Source organism: Mustela putorius, unplaced genomic scaffold (assembly GCF_011764305.1).
Source record: "Mustela putorius furo isolate JIRA1106 unplaced genomic scaffold, ASM1176430v1.1 tig00000827_pilon_pilon_pilon, whole genome shotgun sequence".
In the NCBI taxonomy this organism is placed as follows: Eukaryota; Metazoa; Chordata; class Mammalia; order Carnivora; family Mustelidae; genus Mustela; species Mustela putorius.
The window spans coordinates 7,903,830-7,929,434 of record NW_025421489.1 but is presented as its reverse complement, the minus strand read 5'-3'; the positions used below and the strand labels follow the sequence as shown (position 1 = coordinate 7,929,434).

The window sequence follows — 25,605 nt, the reverse complement described above, 5'->3', positions numbered from 1 at the left end:
TGTTATGGTCCCAATAGTTTATTTTTACTTTTGTTTCCCTGGCTTGAGGAGACATGCCCAGAAAAAAGCTGCTAAGGCTGATGTCCAAGAGATGACTGCATATATATATATATGTGTATATATATATATATATATATGTATATATATATATATATATATATAAAAGGAGTTTTATGGTTTCAGCTTACATTTTAGACTTTTATTCATTTTGAGTCTATTTTTGTGTATGGTATAAGAAGGTAGTCTAGTTTCATTCTTTTGCATTGCTATTCAATCTTTATGTCCTACGTTATAATACTAGACTTAAAAATTATTTTTTCATTCATGGAAAAGTGAGATACATGCAAATTATAAGGTCTAATAATATCATTAATTCATTTCTATTATTTAGGCTTGACTATTGCTAACCTTGTTAATTTCTCTGAAATGGTCTGACAGCTGATATTTGAAACACAAAATGGGTGATATTTTCTGTGGTTGGGGAGTTGAATGAGACATTCCTAAGCATGATCGCTAAGAAACATTGAGCAAACCATTAAGGAAGAAAGAATCAGAACCTTGGCTTGTTGGTAGCAACCTTCCCTTCTCTTCCTTATAAAACTTTAACCATTTTTCTATAGCCCTATGCACTGTGTGAGAATAAACTCATTGTTAAGGATAAAACACCCCCGGTGCACTTGAAATCATTGACTACAGAGGCTTGAGTCGAGGTTTTTTTCTCTTTCTCTTATTCAAACCTGTAGAACAGATTTACCCTGAAATATTGTAATTATTCTTTTCTTTAATCTCAGTTCTCTCAGGAAAGTTTAAGCTAACTTCTTATCACTAGCCTTAGAGGTGGCATTGCTATTATCTTCACGGTGATAACGTGCTTTCTGCCATACAGCATATGGTTGCAGTCACTTCCCTAAAGGGCTTATTTCCTAAGCAGGAAAGTCCATTCCCCAGTAAAATGCCTTAATGAGAAATACCGGCAGTGTGCAATTACTCATTCCTTGACTCTGGTTGGAGGCAGGAAGTAAAGAGATTTTAGTTCCCTGAGAAGTATTATTGTTAGAGGTGGAATCAGCCCTTGTATCTTTCTGTGTTTCTTATGGGTACGCTGGTGTCTGGAGGCAGCTCTGCCTCTTGTTCAGGCTCAGTGAGAGGGCAGAATTCCCTAATTCCACACCATCGGTTCCTTGAACTCACCAAAGCCCTCAGCGACAGCAGGCTTCAGTAATCATCCGTTGTGTCTCTGTCAAAACCACAAATGCTCAGGAACGTGCTCACCTTTTTTTCCTTTTATTTGTGTATTTGCTCATTTGCTCAGCAATATCAGTAAGGCAATCCTGGAGACAGAGATTAAAAAAATATATAATTTCTGACCTCAAGAAACCCTCAGTCTGTTAAGGTGATAAATATATAATTCCATTATACTATGATTATGACTAGGGCACAGAGGAGGGACCTCTTACCCATGAGGGGGAGGGAGAAGGTTGACTTGACATGAAACGGTAAGTGCAGTATTCCGAATTTAAGGAGTGAAGTTTAGAATCCTAGGCATTGCAGATAGCTTAAAAAAAGCACAGGGCAAAAGCACAAGGCAGTTTTGGTGGTGGTGTTTGAGGATGGATATCATTCAGGCAGCTCCCCTTGAATGTGTGCTGTGAGTGGTCAGGCTGCTGCTGGATCTTGGTCAGTGAAAGAGTGGGTGCTTCCTGCAGCTTCCTGTAGCTAGATGCTCTTGGAATTGAACTGATGTTCTGACAGGGTGTCAGTGTCCAGGTCCACTTACAGAAAGGGGCTGGAATCCTACTCTTGATTCCCTTGCATGAATCTCCTGGAGAGATCAGACTTACAATGATGACTCCCGTGGTTTCTGCATCGCCTGGTGTCTACACGCCTTGTAGATTGTCAACATCTCACTGAGATGAGGTCTTCTCACATGGTGTGGATGACGTCCTTCCCCTGAGACGCATGGCTCCACTCTTACTCCCTGCAGGCCTCCTTCTGCCTCCTCTTAGGTGAGTGTCCTCCTAAGTCCCACATAATGGCCAGCTGGCAGACATAGTCCCATACCTCAAGTTATACCTGGGTCTTCCCTGGATGGAGATTGTTCCAGAAATAAGTTATCATTTAAGACTTTGTTTATTTATTAAAGATTTTATTTATTTATTTGAAAGAGAGAGGGAGAGACAGAGAAGAGAGCATGAGCAGGATAAGGGGCAGAGGGATAAGCAGGACCCCAAGGAGCAGGGAGCCCAAAAGTGGAGTCCCAGGACTGTGGGATCATGACCTGAGCCAAAGACAGACACTTAACTGACCCACCAAGGTGCCCCTCATTTCAGACTTCAAGGGGAGTTGAGGACATAAAGGGATTATAAATGGTCAGTAGGAAAATAAAAAGAGTAGTGAAGAAGAGAAACTGAATGCTAAAAGTAGTAATTATATATATATTACTGAAATCTACATAATCAAAATGATGGCTCCAAAGCTTTCCATGAAGGGATATGGATGCACTGGTTGTCTGGAAAGGCAGATGGTAACTGTGGCTTAACAAATGTATTTTGCAATAACGATTAAAAAAAAATCTATCCTTTTTATAAACTCCATCATTAGATCTCTCAATTACAAAAATACTCTTGTTGGTAGTGGCCATTTACCTTTTTGGTATAGTCTGAACACATTCTCGGGGACCAGGGCTCACCCCAATGTCCTGCCCGGCCTGGGGATCGGGCACATATGAAACCTAGAACTGCCAGGATCCCAGTTCCCACAAGGCTCATCCACTCAACCCAACATGACCCACTTAATGGAAAGAAGAAAAAAATCAGACACGCTAATCATTTGATAACAATACAGTAGAATTAGTCACAGCCTCACACCTGTGGCAGGATTGGTAAAACTCAACCAGGTGAAATCCAGACCATTAGGAATTCGCTTTGGGACAACAAGACAGCTGTTAGGGCTCAAAGTTGCGAGTCTGCTCTAATAGGTTCCTCTTGCCCCAGACACAAACATTGGGTTATCTACTCGAGAATTTTGTGCACTTTTTTATGAGTTTTCTCACAGAGTTACCCCCCCCTTTTTTGTCAGTTACAAGATGCTAATATGCTAATGTTGGCCTAGCTGGGGATCATAAATATTCAAATCAATTCCATGTAGTGCTTGTTATGTGCTTGGCTGTAGCTCTAATAAAAGATGAGTAAAACACATTCTGATCCTCAGAGAAGCAGGCTAATTGCTTGGGAGGAATGCTTTTAGCATGCTTTACATTTTATGTAAACGTAAAATGCCTTATGTTTACAGGGGAATTACACCTTGAAATACTGAAATGTGGTGGAAATACAGGACAAAGGACTCCAATGAGCATCCCAGATAAGGAATTTTAGTATTTATGTGTCCATAGCAGGTCACGACACTGTGGCTTCATGGTAAGACAGAAAGTTTTTGTGAACGGACTGAGACTTCAGTGGCTTTAAAGAATGAACGGGAGCATGGTAGACAGACTGGGGCTTGGGAAGATATTTTAAAAGGAGAAACAGCCGAGAGTCTCAGAAGGCTGAAGGAAGGTAGTGAGGCTATCTCCTTGGATGGCAGATGGGGAAAGATAACGGCACATCATGTTATGGGCAAATTGTGGGAGGCCATGAAGATGAGATATTTGCTCTTTATTCTGGAGAAAACTGGAAATCACAATTATTTGAGCACAGCACTTGTGAGTAGGTACATTTATTTGCTAATTTCTTGAAAATAAGGAGGTCAAGAAGTACTAACTTCCAGTTGTAAAATAAATAAGTCTCAGGGGCTTGGGTGGCTCAGTCAGTTAAGCATCGGACTCTTGATCTCAGCTCAGGCCTTGATCTCAGGGTCATGAGTTCAAAGCCCCATGTTGGGCTCCATGGTTCTCGTGGAGTCAACTTAAAAAAAAAAAATTAAAAAATGAAAATAAAAAAATAAATAAGTCATGGAGATATAATGTATACCAGGGGGCTATAGTCAATAATATCGCAATTTTTTTTCATTTTATTTTATTTTATTTCAGTGCTCCAAAATTCATTGTTTATGCACCACACCCCATACTCCATGTAATATGTGCCTGTATTGCAAATTTGGAAGTTGCTAAGGAAGTAAATCCAAAGTGTTCCCATCACAAGGAAAAAAGATGTAATCTTGTACAATGACAGATGGCAAATAGACTTAAATGTGATCATTTTTCAGTGTATACATACACTGAATCATTACATTGTACATATGATTCTAGTATAATGCCATGTCTCGACTATACTACAATTTTTAAAAAGTATGTTAGACCTGGATAATAGAGAAGGCAAGGAGAGAGGTTGATGGGATGATAAAGCAATCTGGGGAACATAAATATTCTTTATTAATTAAAGTTGTGACAGCGAGAACAGAAATGATCAGAAAAAAAAAATAGCTAACACAGATCCACTAGGATGTGGCAGACACATTTCTAATTCTTTTATTATATTACTCATTTACTCCTTGCAGAAACTATGTGGTATGTACTATTATAATAATCCCCATTTTTATAGATGAGGAGACTGGACAAGAGGTCATGTAACCTTCTCATGGCACATAACAGCCTGGATCCCACCAGGCATTGACTACACAGTCTGTGCTCTTGGCTGCTAAATCCCGTTGCCTTTGGGGTGGGCAAAGGGGTATTTACGAAGAAATGTACGTAGTATTTAGAAATGCTATATTGTATGTGAAGACAAGCAGCAACATCTCTGTCCCTTGCATAGCTTTTAGTAACTGTTTATTCAACATGTTGTATCATTTGAGTTAAGGGTAGATAATGCATGTTTAAAATGGAATGATGAGAGATAAATTTTTAAATGTCTTCCTTTGATTTGTCTTTCAAAGGGTAGAGATATCTTAAATCTGCTTATTCCAATGCCTCCAAAATGATAGACATTTATATATTTTTAGATGTAAATGTGTTTTTTGAGGTGTTTTCAGAAAGGCAATTGAAAATGTAAATAGTTGACACATACTGTATGCAGAATGCAAATGAAGACTTCTATACATGTTAGGTTGATTTTGGGTTACATAGCAAAACCCGCACATTTTCCTTTATAATTTTTAATTTGCCAAAACGCTTTTGGGTAACTTACTAATTCAACAATAAATAGTCTGCCTTAATATTTATTGTAATATGAGTACTCAGTCCTTATGTCTGAAGATAGAAAAAAATCCATGGAGAAAAATGTTTTTTACAACTTCTCTGGCTCTTACTCTTTATTTAAGTGGTGCATTGTACTTCTAAAGCGAGGACAATCTCACACTTGACATCTGTTATTAAATGTGTGGTTTGCACCTTTGTTGGGGGTACATTTTTAAGCTGTTTCATAAAAATGCTAACAATTTTATACTAATAACTAATCAAAATAATGGAAATATAGAGCATTTTAATTAATGTCATATTTGATTGGACTTGTTCTGAGCTTAATGATGGAACAGATAAGATATTAAAGACCTCAAAATGAACATTTCATTGCTCTTGTCCAAACTATTTCTTTTAACTTGGTATTTAGTTTGAAACATATTTTATTTCAACAAGGAAGTACAGCAGGGATGTATTTATTTCTTTCCACATGAATGCGTTGACTTTAATTTTTAAAGAAAAACCAAAAATGGGACGCCTGGGTGACTCAGTTGGTGAAGCATCTGCCTTTGGCTCAGGTCACAATCCCAGGGTCCTGGGATCAAGTCTGACATCTGGCTCCCTGCTCAGCGGGGAGCCTGCTTCTCCCTTTCCTCCCCACTCCTGCTCTTGGTCACTATCTTTCTAAAATAAATAAATAAAATCTTTGAAAAAAGAGAAAACCAAAAATGACCTTATTATTATGTAATGAAATATAATAGGTCTCATTTTTAAGAAAACTGAATTTTTCATTTGCTGCATTGAGATATTTGGACATGACAGACATTCCAGAGCAAAGGTTCAAGTTCTTGCTTATATTTGTTGTTATTTGCAAGGGAGGACAATGATATAAAAGACTTTTGACAAGAAGGGCTGGTCTTTCAGAAAAAAAGCCTTTTCTTTCCAGGACTTTTAAAAATTTGCTTTGGGAGGGGGGCACCTGGGTGGCTCAGTGGGTTAAGCCGCTGCCTTCGGTTCAGGTCATGATCTCAGGGTCCCGGGATCGAGTCCTGCATCGGGCTCTCCGCTCTGCGGGGAGCCTGCTTTCCCCTCTCTCTCTCTCTGCCTGCCTCTCTGCCTACTTGAGATCTTTCTCTGTCAAATAAATAAATAAAATCTTAAAAAAAATTTTTTTGCTTTGGGAGCACCTGGATGGCATAGTCAGTTGAGCGTCTGACTCTTGGTTTTGGCTCAGGTTATTATCTCAGGGTCATGGGATCCTGCCCTGCAAAGGGCTCCAGGCTGGGCAGGGAGTCCGCTTGAGATTCTCTCTCCTTCTCTCTCTGCCCTCCCCTCCATCCCTGCATTCTCTCCATCCCTGCCCCTGCTCTTTTTGTTTTGTTTTGTTTTGTAAGTTCTATTGGTGGTTTAAGTTTGGCTTATCTTACCTTACAGAGTCAAATTATTCCATTTCCCTGCAGGATTACATGTTTTAATCATTTGTAAAATATTTTCTTTTCTTTTTTTTTTTTTAAAGATTTTATTTATTTATTTGACAGAGAGAGATCACAAGTAGGCAGAGAGGCAGGCAGAGAGGAGGAAGCAGGCTCTCTGCTGAGCAGAGAGCCCAATGCGGGACTCGATCCCGGGACCCCGAGGTCATGACCTGAGCCGAAGGCAGCGGCTTAACCCACTGAGCCACCCAGGCGCCCCAAGAGGTTTTATTTTCTGCGTGAATGACTTCAGGATCTCTATCACAGGCAGATAGAACAGGCAAAATGACCTTCAAAATTGCTTTCAGGTCAGATGCTAAACTGATTATTTATAGAGTCTAAAGTCACTAGAATTACCTAGCATAAGGAAAGAAAGAAAAAACAAAACAAAAAATGTGTTTATTTCCAAATGGTATTCATTGTATATTTACTCAAACAATGATTTCTAGGATTTAAATAGAAGTATTTTGCAGAGTAGATAATTTTGTGACACAGAAATAAAAACTGGCCCAGATTTAGAGGAACCAAAAAAAAAATAGTCTAAGTTGCTATATCTATTGCTGACTTTCTAGTGATTTTAGATCTTAAGATAAGAATATAGTTCATTTCTGCATGTGTATAACATTAAATTATTAAATAGAAAAGTGTAAAAATTTAGCTATGACCTTATTGTCAAGGTTATGTGGGGCTACATGACCTGGTGAGTATAAAGTGCATGAGAAGAGCAATAACTTAGAATCAACAAATAATATTTCTGATTATAAAAATAATATAAATGCAATATAGATAATTTGAAGGTATAGAGACATAGAAGAAAGAAAAAAAACTATAACATGCAACCTGGAAATAACTTTTGTTTACTCTGTTGTATTCCTTCCAGTATTCTTTATTTTCACATATGAATGCAACTGATTTGGATCATATTTAATTAATGTTTTATTCTTTGTACATTTTTTCATCTAATGTTCTATCAGAAGCATCTCATTAAAATTCTTTGAAAATTTAATTTTTAATAACTGAGAAAAAAATCAAGATATAATTCATTTAATGAATCTGCTTTGATATTTAGTTTATTTCTACTTCATCCATGTTGCAAATAATGCATTAATAAACATCTTGATAAATCTTTATCATCGCTGTCTTATTAATTCTGTAGAGTTGATTCATAGGACTGGAACTACTGGGTTATTTACTTATTTAATCATTTGTGCAACTAATATCCTTTGAAAACCATCTTTGGGCTATGAAACATTTTTTAGTATTTTGATACATATTATAACATTGCTATCTAGTGTGGTTATACCCATTTATTGGTGTTTATTCCAGTACCTCCCTCCTGGTATTTATGCCCTTGGATAGTCCCTTCCATAATGAATAGGGTTGACCTGGGTAAACCAATATGATGTTATGGAAAGGAAGGTTAGTCAGAAAGGACATTGTGGTATCTGCCTTGCCCCCTCTTGGCTCACATGCTCTGAAGGAGCCAGGTGCCATGCCATGGGAACACTTAAGCAGCCCCAAGAAGGGGTTTTGTAGTGAGAAACTGATGCTCCATCCCAAGAGCCAGCAAGGATCTGAGACCTCTAGCCAGCAATTATATCAATGTGCCCTCTCTCAAGCATCCTCTAGGCCCACCCAGCCATCAGATGGCTGCAACCCTGGCCAGCATCTTGATGACTACCTCCTGAGAACTCTTGAGCCAGAACTGCCAAGAAGCTAAGCCACTACTTGATGCTTGACCGTCAGAAACTGTGTAGGATAATAAGTATTTGTTGTTTCGTTCTATTTTAGGACACTTTGTTACACATCAATAGATAAATAATACCCATGCCTACCAGCAGTTGGCATAGTCCTTGCTGACTTTGTCATTTTTGAGCTAATTGGGCAGATAAATATTATCTTCTTGTTTTATTTTAGTTAGTGATTTCCCTGTGATTAATCATATTTTTTTTTCACTTCCAGTGGTGATTTATGTCTCTTCATGGATTTTAAAATGAGAGTTTGTTTTTTCCTTTAATTTCCATCAAGAACCCAGTACAACAGTATAAAGGTACAAATAGGAGCCACTAGAAAACCTCAAAATGCATGATTCAAGGATTTTGCAAGAATAACAAAGGGTCAATATTGAGACAAAAACTAACTCCTAAAGATGCAGTTTAAAATTTCTCCTGGTACCCTCTTGGATCATCAAAGCAGCTGTGGCAGATCATATATTCCAAAATGCCAGAACAATATTTCCTATCTACATGCTCTTCCTACAATATGAATTTGACATTCCTTCCATTGAGTGGTTGGTTCTATAATGTACATCACTTTGAGCCTGGAAGAATAGAGACTGTGTAAGTTCAAGTGAAGATATGTGAGTTTGGAAGTTAGATCGTAGAAGATGCTATAGTTCCTTCCTGATTCTCTTTCGATGCTTCCTGTTGGAACTTAGCTACTCTCTTGCAAGGGAGTCAAAACTAGCCCACATGGAGAGATCACTTGTGGGTTTTCCAGCCAACAGTCCAATGGAGCAGCTCCTAGTCAACAACCAGCATCAACTGCCAAATATGTAAGTGGAGATGCCTCCAGAAAATTCTAGCTCTGAGCCACTGAGTCAACCTCCCAACCCCCGCCACTAATCTTCGAGTCTTCCCAGATGAGGCTATAACCATCCTGGAGCAGAAGCAAAAAAATCTACTTTGCCATATTTGAATTCCTGACCTATAGAATTTGTGAGCATAATAAAATAATTGCTTTATGTCTCTATGTTTTGGTTTGCTATGTAGCAATCGTAACTGGAACAGCAACCATATAAGGACAAGTAGGTTAGTCAGATGTTTTTATCACCATTTTACTTGTGGAAATACAAGTAAAGAGAGAGAGATAAGTGACATTCTCAGGGTTTCCAAATAAATTAGTGTCAGTTCAATAGTGGACTGTTTTCACCACAGGATATGCTTTTAAAGATATAACTAGTGATAAAAATAATAATGGAAATATTTTATACTCAATGATTCATTCAGAAAGATTTATTGACTAGTACTAGCTTACATGCAATAGATGAGGTTTTTGTGGTAGAATAGTGAGCGAAAAGAAGGTATGGACTCCATCTACCTGGGAATGACAGGCCAGCACAGAAGACATTTATCAGATAATCACACACATACATAAACATTGACAACTGGTTACATCTAATAAAGGAAATGATAACAGTATCCTAAAAGCAATACCAAATTGACGGTGGTCAGGAAAATGTGACCGGCATTTGACTTGAGTCAGGATGAGTAATAATATTCAGCTGTACTTAGGTTTTCTTTTCACATGTTATTTCATTTTTTATTTGTTCATTCGCTTTTCACTATAAAATTATATACTGCTTTAGACCAGAAAATGTGCTTTCTATTTCAGCTGAATAACTCCATGGAGCATAATTATAGTCATAGTTATGCTAAGGCTTCCGCAAGTGGTACAATGGACTTAAGAATAATTCAGCTTAGGGTTCCATTTCTACAGTTGCTTTATGATGCTGTTGTCCTGTCACTCACTTCCAGGTTTTAGCAGAGGTCTTTGCGTCACCTGTACTAAGCTCTTCTGAAAAGTGTGAAGCCAATGTTTGGGACACTGATCTACAATGGAGGATTCAATTGGCCGATGCATTTATTTGGCAAAATAATGGGTCATATCCACTAACAACATTAGTACTTCCTGTTCTATGAAGTATTCAAGGACACTTAGTGGTTATGAATTGACAAGATAAACTAGTAAGAGTTTATAAAGATTTACAGAATTGAATAATTCTTACCAATAATCCAAAAATGGAAACAAAGTGATAGAGGGGTGGGATTCAAAATCCTAAAATTCTCTAAAACTCATTTTACAACTTACAGACCTAATAAGATTCTCAATATACTGTAATGAAATTTCTATGAAAGAGTTGTGACTGTAAAGGAGAATTCCAGTAGGCCGAGACTTGGAGGGTCTGATGAAATGCAGGAGGACATGCAAAGGGGTGATGGGGGACAGGGGGAAGATGGAAAGGAACCTGAGGCAGAACACCATAATTCAGTCAAGCATTTGTACTCCATCGGGGCTATCAGGAACAGATGTTCTGAGATGAACATCACTCTGGAATTGTTCTCTGATTTACGACTCTTTTCTTTTGTAAGATCTATCTATTGTGGTACTATGACTCCCCTAAACTTGCTGAAATACAGTCCATTTATCTTCTTGTCAGAGACATTAGCTCTCTAAGGATTGAGCAGAGGTTGAGGTGGACAGAATAATATCAGGGGATTTGGTATATTGGAGTTGGGGACTAAGAGATGCTGTGAAAGGGAGTATCTACTGGCTTAGGTTCTGATGGTACCAGAGCCAAGTGGATGGTAAAGTAGACTTTCTAGTAGTTTGAGTTAAATTAGAGCTGTTTCATTCATTTGAAGTTAACACATTCACTCTGATCAGTTTGAAGACAGGAAAAAAAATACAGTCATATCTGAGGCTTAAAATGGATGTCTCAGATATGAGATAAGATTATGGGCCCTGATTTGGGAAGTCACAGAGCTAAGAGTCTTATAAGAACAGAGTTTATCTTTAAATAAAGTTAGGGAAAAGGCTATTGTTCTATATTCAAGGTCACTAGTAAGCCGACAAAGTTATTTTTAAATCTGTTTAACCAACCAATAATAGTTCTGTAGCTATTGTAGTAACCAACAGACCTGGTTTAAACATCTTTAGTTGATGAATGACTAACCACCTGAGTTAAACACAAACCTAAAATCTAGCCAGGAATGACAGCTTCATACTTTGAAAGTCAGATAGTTGATGGAGAACTCATCCCAGTGAATATGTGTCTAAGATTGGTATTAACTCAGTCCCTGTTGTTAGCTTAGTCCCATCTCTATAACATAAAAACATGCTTACATCAATTCATTCCTGCTGACATAACCAACACAACTCTGAAACAAACACTTTCTGAAAGCCCTGTATTAAGTCAGCAACTTCCTTTGTCCAAAAGACTGCTTGGTCAACACAGCTCTTCTTTATTTAGGTAAACAGTAAATTCAGTTTTTAGTTCTAGGTACCAAGTAGTGGTCTCTTCGGTCATGGTTTCAAAAGGCATTGAGTATATCATGGAAATCCAGAAAGGAGGTGTGTTGGGTCCTCTGTGTACCATATTGGACCAGGGACCAGACCTCTGGTAGATGGTTGGTGAGAGGACCTAAACTCTTTTGGACTATTTTTAAGGATGTTTGTACAGTGAACATCCATGGAAGAGAGAGATAGTGTCTTCTAGAGTCAAAAGCAGGATTGTTCAGTGTACTAAGAGTGGGGAGGGAGATCTTGAGAAGATAGCAGATAAAGGAAGAGAAAATTGGGCCCTGAGTTAATGAAGTAACGAGGGAGATAAAGCAGATGCTAACTGTGCTATACATTTTCCATTTGTCCCTCTGTAGCCTGTTTTGGAGTGGTAGTATCTAGAAGTTGAACAGCTTGGACTACCGTCAATGTAGAGTTTTATACCCTGGCTTCCAGTTATGTTCAGACAATGATGCATGCAGGCTAGATATCAGCGGAGTGACAGAGCATGAGATAAGGATATTTATACCCTGTTCTCCACCTCCACCAGCTTCTTCTGTTGGGAATCACCGGGGTCTTGCTGTGGCCCAAGGCCATAACTCCTGTTAGGTCTAGCCTTTTCCAGGTGCCTTCCTATTTCCATTATGATTTCTTTTGTTGGCCCTTTGGTCCTAGGGGTCCTAATGGGTTCTCTCCATATTATTGTATTAACGCCTCTATTAACCTCTCTGCAAACTGCCCAGTTTGAGTGTGCCATCTACTTCTCGCCAGGATCTGCTCAATGCACTACTGATGTGATGACGCAAAGGCAGAAATGATGGGACTTGGCAACTGACTGTCAGGGGCAGAGGAAGCAAGGAAGCAGAGTGGGTGTTGCTTAGGGGAATGGAAGCCGTTCACGGAGACCAGAAGACCAGGGGAGGGTTTAGAAGGAACACTGGCAAATAAATTTTAAGGATATTGTATTTGAGGAGAAGGCAGTTAAAACTCAAGATTGGCGCCCAGGACAGAAAGCAGGACTGGGGATATAAATATATTCCTCTACATAGGAGAATATGGAAACTACAGGAGTGACTGAAAACAATCAAGGGAGACTCTACAGATCTTCTACTAAGCTAAGACTTACTAAGTCTCAGTTTAGACAGGAAGCAGAGTCATCAAAGACATACAGTTCACCAAGTCTAAGTCAAAGTAATTAAAAAAAGTATCTACTTGAATTGCCGAAATGCTAAGAAGGAGATAAAACGTAGACAGTAAAGTCTTGAAATCTTTTTTTTTTTCATCGATTCTTTCCCACCCACAGTAGTTTTTCCCTCTTTGTAGGACCTTCCTTCTGCAAACTATATGCCCAACGTAAAACTTCCTTTCTTGACATCCCTCTATTTATTATTCTCCCGATTCCTTATCACAGTGGTGAGAGGAGGTCAGATTTTAGATCTGTTCTGGAGGTAGAGCCAGGAGCACATTTGCTAATAAATGTGATTGGGGGTGTGAGAGAAGGAGACAACTTCTCCCCGGCATGTGAGTGTGCATGAGTGTATGTGTGTGTGTGTGTGTGTGTTTGTGTGTTTGTGTGTTGGTGGGATTGACATCTGCCACTGATCCTTTATCTATGGAGAAGATGAAACTTGAAATAGCCCTGGAACAGCCTGACTGGAAGTCAATATTTTTACCAATCTGTATTCCATAATTACTTCTCTAAGACCTTGAAAAACCCTCACTAAATTGCATTTTAAAATTTCTGTTCACTTTTTGCATTGAGTGTGTACAGTTTAATTTTCAAACCTCTCACTATAGTGCTATGTATTTTTATTTTGTTTTTAGACGCGTGATTACATTCACCTGAACTGCCTAATGGAGGAAGTCTTTGGATGCTGCTAAGGAAGAGGGATGATTTAGAGCCCATGCCAGCCAGACTGCAGTAGGATGCTGGTAGAACACAGAATATAAATGATAAAAATGTGGACCTGAGATAGACTATAGGCATAAAAGGACAGAAGGACCTAAATTTAGTGAATGCAAAAATTTAGATTCAAAACATGACAACTGTCATTTGTTGTCCCTAAAACAACCCCAAATTTATAGTTTTAAATTAAATTCACTATTGAGAATAGAAGTATAAGAGTACCTCAGATTTACCTAGTTAACTACAGCATCAACTTTGCCTTTGTTCACAGAGGTGTTAATTTTTGAAACTTAGCTGTATTTTTTGTTAAACTAATTTATCGCAGATTACCACCAGATATACAAATACCTCAGATCTATTTTTCATCTTCTTTATCCCCACTACTTTAGTTTAGGTTCTCCTTGACCCCAGCACTTACGGAGTAAACTTAAAGAAAATCATTACAGAGAATGCTGAGCACATAAAGCCCTATAGAATCAGGCATTTGCCTGCTCTTCTGCCCTAATCTTTCTTCTCACCTCCTTCCCCAGTGTCTGCACCCACATCAAGATATGAATGGTTTTCCGAACCTACTAATCCAGTTAATGACCCTGTGTTTGCATTTTGTTGTACTGCTTTTTCTTTGTGGGGACAACCTTCCAGGATTTGCATATATCCTGATCAACTCCTTCTGTTATAAACCTCAGTTTGGAGAGGGCTTTGAAATAAAGCTCTGTTTTCATCCCAGGAAAAAACTCAGTCAGCTTCAAGAGCCTCCTTAGCATCTAAACATCTAACACTTACCACAAGGAATTGTAATTATTTTCTTACATGTCAATAGGCTTTTAGCAGGAAGGGCTCCATCTTATTTTTCTTTGTGGTCCTAGGCCCAGAAGCAAAAAAATGTGCAAAAAATGTTGAGTGAATATAAAAGATTCTTTCCTATGTGTGGTGTGGTAAATGGCCCATGGCAGCAAGTAAATAATCAATGAATCATATATCCAGTCAAAAGCTTCTATGTTGGCTATCTCCCCTGAGATATAAATGTATTTTAAAACGTGTAATCATAATGACTCAGGATTTTCATTTTTATTTTTATTATTTATTTATTTTTTTAAAAAAGATTTTATTTATTTATTTGACAGGCAGAGATCACAAGTAGGCAGAAAGGCAGGCAAAGAGAGACAGAGAGAGAGAGAGAGAGAGAGAGAGAGAGGAGGGAGCAGGCTCCCCGCTGAGCAGAGAGCCCGATGCGGGGCTCGATCCCAGGATCCTGAGATCATGACCTGAGCCGAAGGCAGAGGCTTAACCCACTGAGCCACCCAGGTGCCCCTTTTTTATTTTTTTTATTTTAAAGTTTTTAAGAATGACTCAGAAGTTTTAAAAAAATAAATTCCACCTATCTCCCTTGATGAATTTTTTCCGTTAAGACTATAGAAATCACATCAGATTTCAACACTTTTGGTGGCAGGATTTGTTAATCATGATTGTCCTATTCGATAGGTTCTCTTATATTCCATATATCTAAATGAGGGAAATCTGGTCCCAACACCCTTCCCTTAGGTTTCACTAAAAAATATTCTTTCCTTCGGTAGAGTCTCCGGTGAAATAGTGTTTCTGGTGTAAGAACATCTCATCCTCTGTTAAGTGCAGGGGCTTGTTTGCTAAGCCTGTTTTCCTGAAATGTGTGCTAATGCCTTCTCTTCCTCAGAGCTGCCATTAGCAGGCTTTTAGGACCCCTCCAATCAAACTCTAACAAGGCCTTGCTCGGTTGAAGGTAAAAGGAAAAAGAAAATGTACACAGATAATGCACAAACACTCTCAAGTATTTCAGGGAAATAATTAGTGTTTACTCTTGAGTCTTTCCCTTTGAAGACATTTTTAAAAAATCAGATTTTTTGATCATTAGGAAGACTTATGGATAACACAGTTGCAGATAAAAACTCTAGAGAAAATGCATCATTTCTTTCTGAGTTCTTTTTGAATATGAAGCCAAAATGTGTAATCTCAGGGAGAGATCTATATTTGGTTTTTCAGGGGGCTAAACTCATTTTCAGGCAGGATTAATTTACATCAAGAAAGCTGGGCAGTATTGTTAGAAAATGTCAGGAAGGAATTGTTTTTACAAGGGGCAGATTCCTGAGGGATCCGGTGCCATTCTGGCTCTAAAACAGCATATCGCATCCATCCTAAAACAGCAGAATACACATAATTTTCAAGTGCACACAGAACATTCTCTAAAATAGATCACGTATTAGCTCGCAACACAAACCTCGACACATTCAAGAAGATCGAAATCATATCATGCATCTTTTCTGAACAAAACACTATGAAATTTGAAGTCAACCACAAGGAAAAATCTGGAAAGACCACAAATACATGGAGGTTCAATAACATGCTACTAAACAATGAATGGGTCAACCAGGAAAAGGAAGAAGAAATAAAAGGTACATGGAAACAAATGAAAGTGAAAACACAACAGTCTAAAACCTCTGGGATATAGCATAAGTAGCTCTAAGAGGGAGGTTTCTAGCCATACAGGCCTGTCTCAAGATGTAAGTAAAATCTCACACAAACAACCTCACCTTGCACCTAAAGGAGCCAGAAAAATAACATCCAAGACCCAAAACAATCAGAAGGAAGGAAACAATAAAGATTAGAGTGGAAATAAGTGACATAGGAACTAAAAAAAAAAAAAACAAAACAAGAAAACAACCAACCAAACACACACAGAATGTAACAGATCAATGAAACCAGGATCTTGTTCTTAGGGAAAAAAAGATCAATAAAATTGATAACCTCTAGGCACACTTATCAAGGAAAAATGAGAAGGGACTCACATACATAAAATCACAAGTGAAAGAGAAGAAATAACAACCAATACCACAGAAATTATCAGAGAATATTATGAAAAACTATTTGCCAACAAATTGGACAACTTGGAAGAATTGGATAAATTCCAGGCACCTGAGTGGCTCAGTCAGTTAAGTGTCTATCTTTGGCTCAGGTCATGATCCCAGGGTCCTGGGATCAAGCTCCATATGGGGCTTCCTGCACAATGGGGAGCCAGCTTCTCCCTTTCCTTTACCACTTCCTACCCCCCACTTTATGTGCTCTTAATCTCTCTTAAATAAATAATAAATAGAGAAATAAATAAAATCTTTAAAAAAAATAGGGGGTCTGGGTAAAAAGAATGGCCAGATCATCAAAAGTATCATCTCTGAAACCAAAACAAAATACAACAAAAAGCAAATGAAAGCCAAAATCAAGCCAAATCCTTTCCCCTCCTTAAAAATATCAACATTTGGGTGCCTGGGTGGCTCAGTGGGTTAAACCGCTGCCTTTGGCTCAGGTCCTGATCTCAGTGTCCAGGGATCAAGTCCCGCATCGGGCTCTCTGCTCAGCGGGGAGCCTGCTTCCTCCTCTCTCTGCCTGCCTCTCTGCCTACTTGTTATATCTCTCTGTCAAATAAATAAAATCTTTAAAAAAAAAATCAACATTTATGGAGGATGGGTCAGTGTCTTCTTAGTATGTGAAAAATAGCATATTAAGAGAATTAAGTTCCTGCTTTCATAACTCATTATTATTTTTTTAAGATTTTTATTTATTTATTTGACAGAGAGAGATCACAAGTAGGCAGAGAGGTAGGCAGAGAGAGAGGAGGAAGCAGGCTCCCCGCTGAGCAGAGAGCCCGATGCGGGACTCGATCCCAGGACCCTGAGATCATGACCTGAGCCGAAGGCAGCGGCTTAATCCACTGAGCCACCCAGGCGCCCAATCTTTTTTTTTTTTTTTTTTAAGAAGAATTTTATCTACTTATCTGAGAGACAGCATGAGAGAGAAAGAGAGCGAGAACGCACACATATGCACAAGCAGGGGGAGGGGCTGTAGCCAAGGGAGAATCAGCCTGTCTGCTCCGTAGGGAGCCCAACTCTACTTGGGGCTTATTAAGGACTTGATCCCAGGATCCTGGGATAATGACCAGCACCAAAGGCAGAGACTCAACCCTTCAACTGACTGAGCCACCCAGGCACCCCTTAAATTAACCTTTTCTTTAAAGAAAACCAAATCCAACAAACAACAACTTTGGGTTGCATTAACAAGTCTGAAGTAGAACGCATTATATAATGGTAGTTCCAAGGGGCCTAGAGTTTTGAGGTACAGGTGCTAAAATTGGCTATGTCGCCTTGGACAGGACTTCTGGTCTTTAGCTTTTCCTATTTGTAAATTGAGAGAATTTAATTAGATGAACTGGAAATTATCCTGGCTCTGCTGTTGTTTAAAAATGGTTTTGAAGCAAGAATGATTATATTTTTGGAAGCATATAGGTCTGCAATGCCAATTGATGCTATATTAGGACATTTCCTAGAACTGAATGTTGCTGGAACTTTTAGATTAATTACTCATCATGGATGGTGCAATATTCAGCTGACTTCTGGTTCAAGCACTGGAACAGATCTGAAATTGCTCTCTAAGAACTCTTAGATGACCTGTGTGAGCTCCAAATCTTCCACTCTGGCCATGTCTCAACTAAGGAACTATATTTCTAATAATAAAGTATCTTTTTATAATTTCTCTTCCATTTGTATGTTGAACAAAGGTTTTCAAACTTTATTGCACAAAGAATCACCAGCAGTATTAGTTAAAATGCAAATTTCTGCATTCCATCACCAAGAAAGGGTTTTTCCTGTTCTAAGGTCTATTTATTTTATTTTATTTTGTAAATCTTTAAATTATTATCCATTTATTTATTTGACAGAGACTGAGATCACAAGTAGGCAGAGGCAGGCAGAGAAAGGGAGGGAGGAAGCAGGCTCCCCACTGAACAAATAGCCTGATGGGGGGCTTGATCCCAGGACCCTGAGATCATGACCTGAGCCGAAGGCAGAGGTTTAACCCATTGAGCCACCCAGGCACCCTGTAAGGTCTATTTTTACATGTATTTTTTAGCAAGCTACCAAGGGGGATGGGCCTATTTGGACAGACAGATTTGAGAGACAATAGTTCCCATTACTTTCAGCTAGCCTACCTGCCAGACCCTCCCTCTTTCTTTTTCTTGAATCAGAACAATTCCAGCAGTGACAATGGATTTTTGAAAGTGGCAGTTCTTGGAGTTGGTTTTCTGCAATCACCCGAGGATCACTTGTTCTATGTGTAGATTCTTGGTCCCAGCTAAGAGACCCTAGGGATCAGTGTAGGAATTTATACTTTTTTTGACAGCTCCTGTGTGATTTTTATATTTGATTAACTTAGGGAAACACAGGCTTTATGGATTTGTTCATTTCTCAAGATTTTCTGAGCATTTAAAAAAAAAAAAAAGATTTCCTGAGCATAATGTGATACTAGTCACATAACCTGGAGGAGGTTACCAAAAGTCGGCATACCTGTACCAAATCATTAACACTATGCTCCTTGCTTTCATGGAGGCTTTGATATTAAAAATAGCCATATAGCCATTATGTTGAATGACGTTCTTTGTTCTTTACTGCTTTAGAGTTCACAGCCCATTACATTCTCAATGGTTCTTATAAAAAGACTTTTGGGACAAATTTTTCATTAACACTCAGATGTAAGAAAAAGTTTCTTTCACCTGATGAACTGATGTGCTTGCTTCTCCTAGGAGGGAGAGTTATGTAACATATCAACCTTTCCTAGGTTGCTAGGAAGTTCAGGGCAAACCTTTGAGTTTAGCTGTTTTAGCTTTCATCACTCAGAATTTTATGGATATTAACTGCTACCCCCATCCTTATAAATTGGCATTTTAATTTTTAAAATTTAAAATAAAAAAAAGATTTTATTTGTTTGGGAGAAAGAGATTGAGTGCAAGTGAGCAGGGGAGGGGGGTTGGGAGGGTATGGGGAGGAGTGGAGGGAGAGGGACAAACAGATTCCATACTGAGTTTGGAACCCAAAGCAGGGCTGGTTCCCATGATCCTGAGATCATGACTTGAGCTGAAACCAAGAGTCACATCCTTAATTGACTGAGCCACCCAGGTGCCCTGGCATTTCTAATTTTATTGAATATCCATGTAGTTGTAGTTGTAGTTTTGTTAGGCAGTCCAAATCATTTTTTGAAATGGAAAGAATAGTTAGACTTAATGAGATTCTTAAAATCTTTACCTTAAAAGCTTAGTTTCTTAACTGCTATTCCACATACACTGGTGAAGTACTGCCTTCCGTGTTTCTTACATCTGAGACGTGATTTGAACACCTTGCAGTCTGCATTAGGCACTGTGATGACCAGCTGTCTTTCCTTATTTATTGGATGAAGCCCTGGTTGTTTATTCTTCATTCCCTTCCTGTCTTGGCTGATTTTCACTTTGCTCCTCTTTCAGTTGTTTCCAAATCTTGCCTCATTACAGAACCACATGTAAGTGCTTATTTAAAACACCAAGTCCCAGAATTCCCTCCTCCTGTCCCAAACTTTTGATCTGGTAAGTGGATGATACAGTGAAGGTGCATTATTTAAGCATTCAGCTGTTTAACTGATGCTGGACTTCAAAGAAGACCAAGCCGTATCTTTTGTTCCAAGGCATCTACTAAAGTTGAGATTCTTCAGTGTTTTCACTGAAGAACATAGTACACCTTGCAGAGAGGATTGAAGCTTGACATTATCCATCACTATTTGGAATCCTGGCTTCATGAATCCTGGCTTCATCCAGTCTTCCTAGGAATTAGGAGACATTCTGTCTCTGAAATGAGAAATAGATACAAAAATGCTATTACAGTCAAAAGCTAGGTGAGTTGTAAGATTCAGAGGAGGCAAAAGCCAGAGACATTTATATTGCATCCTTCTTTGATGTATTCAACAACTACTCATTGATCTTTCATAGTATGTTACGCTGGAGATTCTCAACTTTGGGTGCTTTGGTATAACCTACGGTGCTTTAAAACATATGGATGCTTTAGCCCAAACACTGTCTGCCAAATGAGTATCTCTTGTGTTGAGTCTGAATGCATGTATTTTAAGAAAGTCAATTTGGGAATTTCTGCAGTGGGCATACACTTGCTCTGACAGAGTTTGTCATTTAGTAATTGAGATCAGTAGTTCTTGGCTCTGACTCTAAAATGCTGGAAAAAGTTGTATAAACTCCTGAACCCTACTGCCATTTTACTGAATCAGAAGCTTTTGGAGGCAGAACAAGAAACCTGTATTAAAAACAAAAACAAAAACAAAGAAATCTGATAATTCGGCTGGGTTTGAAAAGAGCTCCTCTAAAATCAAGGAACTTTGGGAGGAAGTGTTTGTGAGATAATTTAATAAAATGATTTCTTGAAGGGTGACGACACCAAGCTAAGAGCTGGGAAGCCATAGAATTCTAGAGCAATGTTTTTTTCTAATTGTTGATCTGAAGATGTCTGAAGCAAAGTTTTATGATGTCACATCTCTATTACCTTTCCCTTCCCTCGTGATAATTCCAGTCTTCTCCCGTTTTCCTTTTTAACTTCTTGTCTTCCCTTTTTTCATTCCTGCCTAGAATCTATATCACAGAATTCAGTTTACTGAGCTGTATAATTTATCTCAATAAGCACTGTTTGTATATGATTTTAATTAGGGGTAGGGCAGAATTTCTCAAATCTGACATTAAATTTGAATTCTCTGGGGAGCTTAGAGAAAAATACCTGAGACCACGCACTTGCCTGCCCCCACCCCTATAATTAAATCCAAGTCTAGAATTCTGATATTTGTATTCTTCTGAAAGATTTCCTGTTGATTCTAATGGCATTCAGGGTTGAGAATAGCTAGGTAATTTTGCTTGTCCTTAAGGCATTCAAGTTTTTAAACTAGGACTAAGATCTTCTGCATTCTGCCTTTTTAGTTGTTGCTTTGCATATCAATTAAATGCAAAAATTTTATATTGTATAGGACAGATTTTTAAAAAAATTTATTAACATATAATGTATTATTTGTCCCAGGGGTACAGGTCTGTGAATCGTCAGGCTTACATACTTCACAGCATTCACCATAGCACACACCCTCCCCAGTGTCCATAACCCCACCACCCTCTCCCTACCCCTCTCCCTCCCCCCAACCCTCAGTTTGTTTTGTGAGATTAAGAGTCTCTTATGGTTTGTCTCCCTCCCGATCCCATCTTGTTTCATTTTTTCCTTCCCTACCCACCAAATCCCCCACTCTGCCTCTCAAATTTCTCATATTAGGGAGATCATATGGTAATTATCTTTCTCTGATTGACTTATTTCGCTCAGCACAATACCCTCTAGTTCCATCTACATTGTTGCAAATGGCAAGATTTCATTTCTTTTGATGGCTGCATAGTATTCCATTGTATATATATACTACATCATCTTTATCCATTCATTTGTTGATGGACATCTAGGTTCTTTCCATAGTTTGGCTATTGTGGACATTGCTGCTATAAAGATTCAGGTGCACATGCCCCTTCGGATCACTACGTTTGTATCTTTAGGGTAAATACTCAGTAGTGTGATTGCTGGGTCGTAGGGTAGCTCTATTTTCAACTTTTTGAGGAGCCTCCATGCTGTTTTCCAGAGTGGTTGCACCAGCTTTCATTCCCACCAACAGTGTAGGAGGGTTCCCCTTTCTCTGCATCCTCGCCAACACCTGTCATTTCCTGACTGGTTAATTTTAGCCATTCTGACTGGTGTGAGGTTGTATCTCATTGAGGTTTTGATTTGTATTTCCTTGATGCTGAGTGATGTGGAGCACTTTTTCATGTGTCTGTGGGCCATCTGGATGTCTTCTTTGCAGGAATGTCTGTTCATGTCCTCTGCCCATTTCTTGGTTGGATTATTTGTTCTTCGGGTTTTGAGTTTGATAAGGTCTTTATAGATTTTGGATACTAGCCCTTTATCTGATATGTCGTTTGCAAATATCTTCTCCCGTTCTGTCAGTTGTCTTTTGGTTTTGTTGATAGTTTCCTCTGCTGTGCAAAAACTTTTGATCTTGATGGAGTCCCAATAGTTCATTTTTGTCTTTGCTTCCCTTGCCTTTGGCAATGTTTCTAGGAAGACATTGCTGCAGCTGAGGTCGAAGAGGTTGCTGCTTTTGTTCTCCTCAAGGATTTGGATGGATTTGTGTATCACATTGAGGTCTTTCATCCATTTGGAGTCTATTTTTGTGTGTGGTGTAAGGAAATGGTCCAGTTTCATTTTTCTGCATGTGGCTGTCCAATTTTCCCAACACCATTTGTTGAAGAGACCATCTTTTTTCCACTGGACATTCTTTCCTGCTTTGTTGAAGATTAGTTGACCATAGAAAGGACGGTCTATTTCTGGGCTCTCTGTTCTGTTCCATTGTTCTATGTGTCTATTTTTGTGCCAGTACCATACTGTATAGGACAGATTTTAATGAGATGGCAAATTGCTTCATTGAGACCCAAAAGGAAAAACAAGGTGATGAGACATTACTTTGTGCCTTGTAACCAGAGTACTTACTACCAAGTTTTAACATCCTCCATGAGAAATATGGATACAACATCCATAAAACCAAGATTTTGGTTTGTCTCTTGTCATCCATTTAAAAAAATATATAATTCCAAATATTTTGTAGTGAACTGTGTGTCTTCCTTGGAGACCACAGTATTTAGGTCTTAGAACTTCGAAGATGTGCCATCATATCTCTACAGTGGAGTCCTTTTATTCTTTGTCTTTTCCAGGTAAGGAAAAGCTTAGATTGTGAGTATTTTTACAAAATCTTCTTAAAAATCCATAAACAGGGATGCCTGGGTGGCTTAGTCATTCAGCGTCTGCCTTTGGCTCAGGTCATGATCTCAGGGTCCTGGGGTTGAGTCCTGCATTGGACTCCTTGCTTAGCAGGAGCCTGTTTCTCCCTCTGTCTGCCTCTTCCCCTGCTTATGCATTCTCTCTCCCATGCTCGCTCGCTCTCTCTCTGTGACAAATAAAATCTTAAAATAAAAATTTTAAAAAAATCCATAAATAAGTAGAATTTGGAGAGCCTGTTGAATTGAAGCCAAGAAAATAATGAGATGTTTTGTTTCTTTCAGAGCATTAATAGTTAGATTCATCAGACATTAGGGAATCTCTATTCCAGGCACAATCCTGGACATTGGGAACGTTTATATGAATAAGAGCTTTCTGCCCTCCGGAAGCTCACCCTTGATGGGATGAACAGATAATACTAAACAATAGAATATAGATATGTGCAGCCTAGGTAGGAAAATAAGGCCAATATGCATGACATAAATATTAAGAAATGGTTATTAGAGGGGCGCCTGGGTGGCTCAGTCATTTAAGTAAGTGTCTGCCTCTGGCTCAGGTCCTGATCTCAGGCTCCTACTCACGAGGACTGTGCTTCTCTCTCTGCCTCTGCCCTCCACCAGCTTGTGCTCTCTCTCTCTCAAATAAATAAAATCTTAAAAAAGAAGGAAATGGTTATTCGATCATAATTGGAAATTACTAAAGAATGATTAAGTGATAATCTGAGAGAGGCTCTTCAAAGGAGAATAGAAATTCAGTGGTACTTTGGAGGAAGACAGAACTTGGGTAGGTGGATGTGTAAAAGGGAGCCATTCTGGCTGTGGGATCCAGCAGAGCAAAGGGGCCAAGGAGGAGTTTACCTTACTATGTGAAGAGGGGTAGGCATATGCAGACACTTAGAAGAAGGGAGTTCTTAGATTTTGGAGGGGAGGTGTCGTGAATCCTTTAGACAAGATAAAGAGCATTGTATAACCCTTTCTCCAGAAAGAGGCATATGTATCCAAATGTACTATTTTGTACTTAGTTTTAGGGATTTATAACTTCTTTAAATGCTAATGGAGGAAATACAGTAGAAATGGTTTGTTTCAAAATGACTATTGATTTATGAGCAGTGGAGTGAAATTATACTTGGGTTTATTTACCATTTTTCTGGCTTAGGGAAATTATCCTTATAGCAGTATAATTAAAATGATTGGAGCCAGGAAAGAACTGAGTAGAGAAATGTAAAAATGAAATGAAAACAATCCGGACTAGAAAGGCAGCTGTAGGAATAGAGATTAAGGCCGTAAAAGGAAGATACTGCTCATTTAGTAAATGAAGATGAGTTTTTTGGTCAGTGGCATGCAATGAGTAATTTTCTGGTGTGCATTTTAATTTTTACATGTAATGTTCCAAATATTTTAGCAAGTATTCTATATCAGAGGTTCTGTAGTTTGTTATGTGAGAGGCAGGATGACTAGTAACGTTTTTAGAAGGGGCTGTTGGAAATGAGTTTAGTTTGTAGGAGATGCAACAGAGGAGGGTTAAAATTTGGTACTGTTATCAAAATCTTCAAAATGGTTGGGATTTGGCAGGAAGGAAGATTTTGCATATAATATTCAACAAAAACATACATTTAAAGAATTTTTTACTTAAAATTCACTCATAGCTTGTCTAGGTAACTTGCTTCTTTAAAAGGTACTGTAAAATAGAAATTCTGATGTGTAAAGGAACCACATATGGGAGGAAGAGAGAATGAACTTGAACGTCCTTACCCTTGAGGAAGACAGCCATTAGCCAGCAGAGGGAGTACGTTAACTGGATTTTCAACAGTGTTCACGTTTCTCACGCAGGAGGCTGAGTAATAATGAAAAGCTTTGCTATTACAGGGTGAAAAATCAAAATTATAAAAATTATAAAAGTGCCATCTACCTTGGTGACTAGGCTTAATGATATCTTTTTTTTTTTTTTGTAAAGATTTTATTTATTTATTTGACAGACAGAGATCACAAGCAGGTAGAGAGGCAGGCAGAGAGAGAGAGAGAGGAGGAAGCAGGCTCCCTGCTGACCAGAGAGCCCAATGTGGGACTTGATCCCAGGACCCTGAGATCATGACCTGAGCCGAAGGCAGAGGCTTAACCCTCTGAGCCACCCAGGCGCCCTTAATGATATCTTTTTAGGAGGATCTCTGCATCATGCTTTTATGAAATTAGCCATGAGGCTGAAATAGGCAAACTGCAGAAAATGTAATACCTGTTGTCTTATTCATGTTTACCTTTGTGGAGTTCCTGGCCTTTTTGCCTTCTGTTGGCCCAAGAAGGGAGATATGATTTTTTAAGAACTGAGATGTGGTATTGCAGATGTTCATGTTTTTGACAAAAATATTATTCTTGTACA

At 38.6% G+C, this 25,605-nt stretch overlaps 1 long non-coding RNA gene across 1 annotated transcript in view; it reads left to right on the top strand.

Moving 5' to 3' along the window:
* LOC101675522 overlaps positions 1 to 9,301 on the top strand; it is a 48,374-nt gene extending 39,073 nt beyond the window's left edge. Inside the window, exon 3 of the long non-coding RNA XR_001180288.2 lies at positions 8,548 to 9,301. This is a non-coding gene — a long non-coding RNA (uncharacterized LOC101675522). The remainder of the gene's footprint in view (positions 1 to 8,547) is intronic.
* The last annotated feature ends 16,304 nt before the right edge of the window (positions 9,302 to 25,605 follow it).